Source organism: Pelodiscus sinensis, chromosome 5 (genome assembly GCF_052426305.1).
Source record: "Pelodiscus sinensis isolate ZL-2025 chromosome 5, ASM5242630v1, whole genome shotgun sequence".
Lineage (NCBI taxonomy): Eukaryota > Metazoa > Chordata > Testudines > Trionychidae > Pelodiscus > Pelodiscus sinensis.
This window is the reverse complement of record NC_143056.1, coordinates 109,941,169-109,950,892: the sequence shown is the minus strand read 5'-3', so window position 1 is coordinate 109,950,892 and position 9,724 is coordinate 109,941,169.

Genomic DNA, 9,724 nt, shown 5'->3' with positions numbered 1-9,724 from the left:
AACAAAACGTAGAAAAACAGCAGTCCATTACCTTTTTTTGAATGGTAGAAAAGTTGCACTGATTTCTATAGAGATTACAATATAGGTCTACATCATCCCTGGCGAGGGTGGGAGGGGGGTGCAACCCTGGGTGGAGGAGAGATTACATGCTGGAGGGGCGCGCCAGTTTGTACCCGGGGCTGCAGGTGATGCGGGGGGGGGGGGGGGGCAGGGTAGGGCAGGTGCCTGAGCCATTGTGCGCGTGGGGGTCAGGGCACTGCATGCCGGCACGGGGGAGGGAGGGCGGGAAGCGGGTCGCTTACGTAACCTCGGCGCTGGGGGCTGCAGGCAGCAGGCATGGGACCTAGAGTGGGCGGGGCAGTGGGCACGGGACCTAGGGTGGTCCCTGCAATTCAGCATGGTGGGTTACTTTTTGATTTTTACAGCTTAAGCTCAGACCAGATCGGGTCCAAAAGTACTTTAAGAACTTCTCCTGGATGAAAGGTTATCCCGTGCAAAGTTTCGTTGCAGTAGCTCTTACAGTATCCAAGTTATTAGTGCACAAACTTACAAACATTCTCCTTTATATATTAGATACATTTAGTGCTTTTGAAAAATACTGATGTGACAAATGGAAAACGAAGGTCTGTTTGTCTTCAGAAGGGATCCAGAACCACTAGGCTACTTCTAGACTGGCATGATTTTCCGGAAATGCTTTTAACAGAAAAGTTTTCCATTAAAAGCATTTTCGGAAAAGAGCATCTAGATTGGCACTGACGCTTTTCCGCAAAAGCACTTTTTGCAGAAAATCGGCTGTGGCCAATCTAGATGCGCTTTTCCGCAAAAAAGCCCCAATCACCATTTTCACGATCGGGGCTTTTTTGCACAAAACAAATCTCAGCTGTCTACACTGGCCCTTTTGCGCAAAAGGACTTTTGCCCGAATGGGAGCAGCATAGTATTTCCGCAAAAAGCACTGATTTCTTACAGTAGGAAGTCAGTGCTTTTGCGGAAATTCAAGCGGCCAGTGTAGACAGCTGGCAAGTTTTTCCGGAAAACTGGCCAGTCTAGACACAGCCATAGAGTACAGCACAAGGTTCCCTGCAGCTTTTCAATATCTAACCCTTGACCTGGAAGCCTAGTAATGAAGTTTGTTCACTTCTCTGTGCCTAGTCAGTTCTTGGTATTTCTGGTGAGGCCTCCACTCAGTGATCTCCACTTTTACTGATGGTGGTTTTAATGATGTTGGATCCCTGCTTATTTAGAAATGGATTGAATAAATTCATTTCACGAGAGCCACTAAAACAGTTATCAGGTAGGTACGGGTTTTCAGAGCACTAAGGTCTAAAATGAACTGATAAAGGAAACTTATGTAATAGGCCACATTTTATACTGAATAAATGGTGAGTTTGGGGATTGGGACGACACCCATCACCAAGCCCCCTAAGTTGTTGTGTCCATGTTGTGACTTAACCGTGTGGCTTTAGTGTCATGTGCCAAACTGAGACCCATAATCCGTATTTAGCCACAGTTTGGGTTATATTGAATACCATAGAATTAAAATAAAACAATACTTTCCATGACACAGTGTTATAGATCCACTTCTCTAGAGTTCTCATCGAGGTTCCATAAACCATATCAACATTAAGCATTTTATTTGATTAAATAATATACATTTGATAAAGCAACATGAAAACAATTTGCAATTCTAACATTGGGCTGCAATAGAGATATCTGTAAAGAGACTGCTGCCACTAGCATAGCTATAGATTCTGATATGCCAACTTGAGCTAGTGTGCTAAATGCAAAATGTATATGAAACTCAGTGGTGCTCTATCAATGTGATTAACCAGAGGGGGTGAACCTAAGTCCCAGGGACTGGATGCAGCCTTTAGCTTGCCTGGATCCGGCCCCCGTGGCTCGGAGCTTCCCCCACCCAGCAATGGGGAGCCTCCGCTTGTGCTTCAGTAGTCCCACGGTGGGGCTGGAGCACACAAAATCTACTAGCCTAGGCTCCCCTAGGCTCTGGTGTGCAAAGACAATGTGGGGAGTGCTTTTCTCCTCAGTTGGGATCCATGTCAGTGAGGGGTTGGTTTTTCTTTTTTGCTTTTCATTTGTTTTCAGCCCGACTGATTTTTCTGTGGATCAGTGGCCTCCGACCCAAAAAAGTATCCCTACCCCTGTGATTAAACTCAGCATTAGTTTTTCATTTCCACAGTGTTTTACACTCTTACCTTTTCTATTAGATTTGTTTTGTTGTTAGATATTTGTAAGATATGAATGGAGGTGGGGGCTCATTCATTGTCTTAAATGTCAGGTTAAAATATATTCTTTATTTTCTTGTGTAAGTTACTGACAAGTAATCATAGAATCTAGGACTGGAAGGGACCTTGAGAGGTCATCAAGTCCAGTCCGCTGCCCCCATGGCAGGACCAAATACTGTCTAAACCATCCCTGATAGACATTTATCTAACCTACTCTTAAATATCTCAAGAGATGGGGATTCCACAACCTCCCTAGGCAATTTATTCCAGTTTAACTACCCTGACAGTTAGGAACTTTTCCCTAATGTCCAATCTAAACCTCCCTTGCTGTAATTTAAGACCATTGCTTCTTGTTCTATCCTTAGAGGCCAAGATGAACAAGTTTTATCCCTCCTCCTCCTCATGACACCCTTTTAGATATCTGAAAACAGCTATCATGTCCCCCCTCAATATTCTCTTTCTTAAACTAAACAAACCCAATTCTTTCAGTCTTCCTTCATGGGTCATGTTCTCTAGACCTTTAATCATTCTTGTTGCTCTTCTCTGGACCCTCTCCATTTTCTCCACATCTTTCTTGAAATGCGGTGCCCAGAACTGGACACAATACTCCAACTGAGGCCTAACCAGTGCAGAGTAGAGCGGAAGAATGACTTCTCGTGTTTTGCTCACAACACACCTGTTAATGCATCCCAGAATCATGTTTGCTTTTTTTTTTTTTGCAACAGCATCACACTGCTGACTCATATTCAGCTTGTGGTCCACTATAACCCCTAGATCCCTTTCTGCTGTACTCCTTTCTAGACAGACAATATTGATTATTTGCACTTTCTGGCTCTTATGTACTTAAACACAATATCATGATAGATTTCAATCACTATATGGGAGTGTTTAAATACTTATCAACTAAAGAAAACATTTTTATTTAAAAAGTGTTCTACTCTAATCCGTTATCTAAGTCATTAATGAAAATATTGAAAACTCAGACTTAGAACTAACCCTGACTACATATGCCCTCCAAGTTTGACAGCAAACTATTTATATTTTGAGTAAGGTTTTTCAACTAGTTGAGCACCCACTTGCATAGAAAATTCATCTGGATTGCATTTCCCTAATTTGCCTGTAAGAATGCCATGTGGCACTGCACCAAATGCCTTACCGTATTTTCCGGCGTATAAGGCTACTGGGCGTATAAGACGACCCCCTAATTTTTTAGTTAAAAGATAGGTTTTCGTCTTATACCCCAGCGCCCCTCCGCCTCCCCGGCTTTGCTCCCGGTGTCCCTGGTCTGCTGGAGACGGTCCCCAGCAGACCAGAGGCACTGGGAGCAAAGCCGCAGCAGCAGTGGGGTCCCGCGTGTCTGAGGCTTTGCCAGAGTAAAGCCTCAGAAGCGCGGCACCCCGCCGCCACTTCGGCTTTGCTCCCGGTGCCTCTGGTCTGCTGGGGACCGTCTCCAGCAGACCAGAGACACCAGGAGCAAAACCTCTGAGGACGCCTCGGCAGCGGGACAGCCCCGGCGCGCCTGGGCTGCCCCGCCGCCGGAGCCCCTCCGCGGCTTTGCAAAGCCTCGGGGGAAAGCCGCGGAGGGGCTCGGGCGGCGGGGCAGCCCAGGCACGCCTGGGCTGCCCCGCCGCCTGTATACCCGGCGTATAAGACGACCCCTGATTTTTGGGGGATGTTTTTTAGCATCAAAAGTTGTCTTATACGCCGGAAAATACGGTACTTTAATCAAGGTATATAATGTTTATGGCTTCCCCATATACACAAGGCCAGTATTCCAGTTAACAAAGAAAATTGGGTTGCTTGGCATGTTCTTGGTAAGTTCATACTGGCTATTCCTTATACATCTTTTTTTTGCTAGGTGCTTATACCTGGATTATTTAATCATCCATTACAGAATCTTTCCAGCTCTCTAAGTCAAGCTGACTGGTATATAATTCCTTTTTGTTTTCCTTCTTAAAGATCAGTACTAAGTTTGCCCTTCTCTAGCCTTCTGTGACTTCACCTGTCTTCTAGGAGGTCTGAGTTGCTAAGGGTTCCAAAACTGAGGACTAATTTCATCTGAATCTGCTGACTTGAATACATCCGACATATCCTAAATAGTGTCCCACCTGGTTAATATTGTGTTGAGTATTTGGTCACCATTTTACTTTTTAGTGAAGACTCAGGCAAAATAGGCAGACTTGGCTGCCTTGATGTCAGCAGTAATTAGAGCTCCTTCTATGCTAAGCCGAGGATGTGCAGTTTCCTTTGTCTTTCTCTTGCTCTTAATGGCTGTGTCGACACGACAACAAAAAGTCAGAAAAGGATACGCAAATTGCGAACCACAATTTGCATATCTTGTTCCGCTTTTCTTTTGGAAGAGGCTTTCCCAAAATTTGCTGCATTTCCACAGTACCAAATTTTAGAAAAACCTCCTCTTTCGGCACATCCTTTCTTGTACAATGAGGTTTAAAGTGATGGTGAAAGAATGCGTCTGCTTTTCCAAATTTTTTTTTCAGAAAAGCGGACGTGTTCCTTAGACACGGCTGCAATGTGGACGTAGCTAATTTATTTGAAGAGTTTTTATATCCCTTGGTAATTGTAACACACTTTGTGCCTTTCTGATATTTTTCTCTGAGTGCTTTTGTATTCCTTATTCATTCATAGTTCCACTTTTTGAGGCCTTTAATGAGCTGAGAATCAAATAAAAGAGTTCCCAATGGAGCCATATTGACCACCTACTATTCTTTTTCTATCTTTCCATATAATCTTATTGTTAGCTTTTGTGTCTTCAGTATTATCTCTTTGAAAAACTACTAGCTCTTCTTTATTCCTTGATTTTTCTTCCCATGGGATTCAACAGACTCAGAACTCATAGGCATAAGTCTGCTCTTTGAAGTCCATTGTCCTTATTCTGCTATTTTCATCTAGGCCATTTGATCGAATCATAAAATCTACCATTTCATAATCACTTTAACCTAGCTGCTTTTCACCTTCAGATTTGCAACCGAATCCTTGTTCATCAGGATCAAGTTGTAGCCTGGGGGAGAAGTATACTAGAATTTATATGAGGGAGGCTCACCAATCTGGCTAGAAGGTTCTAGGTTTCATCCTCCTTACCCCAGGTCACAAAAGTTGAGAACTATAAAGCTATTTCTGAATGTGGATCTGGGGACCCACAACAGCAGATCACAATAAAGACAGTGCCAAATTGAAACAATTTTTTATTATGACAGGTATTAAGATGACAGACAAAACACAGCATACAGCATCCAATTACACAGTTGGATTCATTCACCCCTGAGGGTAACATTAACAAAATCTGGTTATATAAATTGTGCTTATCTAGGTATATAGATAGAATTACCTAACATAATACCATACTCACATACCCTTCTTCCAGACGACCGAGTGTGGAAGGACCAGCCTCCCTCTGCTTGTGGGACTTTGGTGCAAGGTCAAGTATGGAAAACTTAGAAGCAAAGACTTAGAATAAGTGAAGCAAAGAGCTTAGATGAACTAAAGAGATACTTGATGAGGGAGAAGATAGAGCTTGTGCTGGAGTCCCGAGCTTCCTTATTCCCATAGCTTTTATCTCTCTTTTGCATCATGATACCCAGCCTCCATTAACCATGAACAAATTTCTGCACCCTGAGATTTTGTGTGTACACATACTTGTTTGGATGGTGATATTGGGACATCTTTTGAATATGTGTGAATAAAATCATCTGATGCCCCACCTTGGACTCATTCCCGGACATGGAAAATCGGGAACCTTGCGGTTAGGTGCAAGAAGGCCTGGTTCCTCCTGTTTCCTTAATCCAAAATGTCAGTTAGCTGGGTCTTGCAGTTTTTGACCTATTTTAGATTTCAGGAGGCACTGAGTCATGCACCCCATCTGTGCACTGATCCAACTGAAGATTTTACCACAAGCTCTTTCATACTTTCTAAAAAGATATTAAGGTTATTTAATTTCTAGAAGATAATTGACCCTTACATATCACACTACACTACTGTTAAACCCAGCTCTTACAGGATAAGTCAAGTCCTGCAGGCCTTGCATTACTGGCATTACTATTAAAATATAGAAAAGGGGATAGGATAGGAAAAGATATAGCTGGGCAGGCTACAAAGTTTAAAATGGCTATACCTTGGTTACTTCCTTTACTTCCTGAAACAAGAAGCTGTCCCTATTGTCTTCTATGCACTTATTAGGCATTTTGTGTTTGGTCATACTGTTTTTCCACCAGGTCTCGTGTTTTTGGACATTTTTGTTATTCTAGAAATGCCTTATACGACTCCTGCTATGCTCTTGCCCCTTTATCCTTTGGTCTTTTACCTGGTCTGCCTTTCATTTCCTTCTGGACCTTGGAACAAGCATACCATTACTTCCCTATTTATCATGTCTGTCCTTTTGAAACAAACTATGACAATCCATACCAATTTTTCAATGGCAAGACTTATTCCAAGTCTCCCTGCTGCCCATTAAATACTTGACCTTATGTACTAACATTCCCGTTCTTTCTGTGTATTCCTTGTGCTCTTTGCATTTGTGTATCAACATGCCAGATGTTGAGTGGATTCCCCCACCATTTTCTCTCTTGTTGCATTTCCCTTTTGCCCCTCCCCCCCAACTCGTCTTCTGTTAAGGTCACCTGCTGGTTTTTTTTTAACCTACCATCAGGCTTTTGTCACCTGCTCACTTTTGAACACTGCTGAAAGCCCTCCTTGATAGGTTCATGACTCTGTGTACAAAGATGCTCTTCCCCTTTTGGGGCAAGTTAACCCCATTTCTTCTCAGCAGTTTTCCTTCCCAGAATAGAATCCTATGCTTGAGGAAGCCAAAGCCCTACCATCAACACCATCTGTGTGGCCACATTTTCATCTCCAGGATGCTAGTAGGAGCCTCGCAGGCACACATAAGAGGGAAAGTGGCTCATAAGGGAAATCATGCGCTACTAATCTACTAGATAAACTTAAACAACAAATAGTCTGGTAGCACTTTAAAGACTAACAATACATGTAGATGGGATCATGAGCTTTTGTGCGCACAGCCCACTTCTTCAGATGACCAGCATATACTAGAGTTCTTTGAGGGGGTCAACAAACATGTGGACAAGGGGGATCCAGTGGATATAGTGTACTTAGATTTCCAGAAAGCCTTTGACAAGGTCCCTCACCAAAGGCTCTTAAGTAAAGTGAGTTGTCATGGGATAAGAGGGAAGATCCTGTCATGGACTGATAACTGTTTAAAAGAGAGGAATCAAAGGGTAGGAATAAATGGTAAGTTTTCAGAGTGAGGAGAAGTAGCTAGTGGGGTTCCCTAAGGGTCTATCCTGGGACCAATCCTATTCAACTTATTTATAAATGATCTAGAGAAAGGGAAACAAAATACAGGACTATGTAGCACTTTAAAGACTAACAAGATGGTTTATTAGATGATGAGCTTTCGTGGGCCAGACCCACTTCCTCAGATCAAATAGTGGAAGAAAATAGTCACAACCATATATACCAAAGGATATAAAATGAACACTTTTTTTAATTGTATCCTTTGGTATATATGGTTGTGACTATTTTCTTCCACTATTTGATTTGAGGAAGTGGGTCTGGCCCACGAAAGCTCATCATCTAATAAACCATCTTGTTAGTCTTTAAAGTGCTACATAGTCCTGTATTTTGTTTTAGCTACACCAGACTAACATGGCTACATTTCTATCACTAGAGAAAGGGGTAAATGGTGACATGGCAAAATTTGCACATGATATCAAACGTCTCAAGATAGTTAAGACCAAAGCAGACTGTGAAGAGCTTCAAAAAGATCTCACCAAACTAAGTGACTGGGCAACAAAATGGCAAATTAAATTTAATGTTGATAAATGTAAAGTAATGCACATTGGAAAAAAATAATCCCAACTACACATACAATATGATGGGGACTAATTTAGTTACAGCTACTCAAGAGAGATAGCTTGGAGTCATTGTGGCGTGAGAGGGCAGTGCCCAGCAGCTGGAGGGAGCTGGGATGAGCCGAGGCTTCCCCGGGCCAATGGATGGAGGTAGGGTAGTGGTGGGGGGACAGGGATTGCTGGGGCTAAGAACTGGGGAGGAGAGAGAGAGAGGAGAAAGTCTGAGATTGGTTGCGAGAGGGCAGTGTGGACTGGAGTGGCTGTCAGGCCAGCTGAGTCTAGGGCAAGGAATCAGATGGGCCCAGGCTGGGTGCCAGGATGGTGTGTGTTAGGGTAGTTTTGACAGGAAGGAGGGAAGGAGATAAATGGAACAAGCTGGGCAGGACTCCTGGGAGTGGTCCGAGTATGTTGGGCAGGCTGGAATCAGAGAGGCGGGTGGGGGGATCCTGCTGGGTGTGCTGGGCACTGACTGTGTAATCGCCTCATGGGGAAGTGTCAGTGGAGCCTGAATCTCCTATTCCTTTGCCTCACAGGGACTTATTGAGGAGCTGTCTGGCGCTATCCTTACCAACTCCCTCACTACTGTGAACAGGCTCAGGTACTAAGCCCTTCGCAACTGGCTCCCTAACCACAGTGCTGCCCCTCCCACTCTGAGGCTCCCTCCCAAGCATGGTTTCTGCAGCAGAAGGGGCAGGAAGGTTCCTTGTTTTCTGCCTGAACTCTTCTTTTTGCTCCAATAATGCTATGGGGTTCTTGAGAAGAGGATCCCTCTCAGGTCAGATACAGGAGAGCAGCAGAGTCAGGCCATTGTCTGTCTGGGAAGCCTTCACATCCCCTGTGTCAGTGCCTCAGTTTCCATTTTTGCCTGCCTGGGCCTGTTCCCTGTGGTTTCACATCCAGGTTGGTGCCAGTCCCACTCCTGCACTGCAGTCTAGTATCAACACCTCTCTCTTGCCAGCATCATAAATCCTGCCCTGGAGCCAGAGCTGGAGATGTACTTTCTGAGAGCTGCCCTGCATGCCGTCTTCACCTCAGGTAGGACACCTCCTAAGGGGAGAGAGATCTTCAGCTCCTCCCTGCCAGGATCAGAAGTGACCTTTGGTCCCTGCTCCCTTGATTGGCTGGAGCTCCAGAGCTAGGGGTTGGTGTGCAGAGATGGAAGAAGATGCAGTGTTAGATCCTTCCCTCAAGGGGGATCATGTTACTCTCCCAGGAGGACTTCTTCCTTCCTTCCTTACATAGCAGGCTATGTTTTGCCTAGGTGCCATCCATAGCAGCTTGGGTCTTCCCTACTTTGTTACCTACGATGCCCTCCACAGATTCCTCCTAAGGTCATGGATTGAGGAGCCAGCTGGCACCCTGCCCTGAACCCTTGTTAATTGCCTGCAGTGGGATCTGAATGAACCAGGCCAGTACTTTATAGAGACCCACATCCTGTGGCAGGTGTAACCCAAGTTTCCCGAACTCTGACCCATAGCTCTCCTTTGCTTTGCAGAGTCTGAACCTGAATGCCAGGCTGGGGAACCTGCTGGCGAAGTCCTCGGCACAGACAGACCCTGTGGTAAGGCAGGGAGCAATTTTACCTTAACTCTGAGGA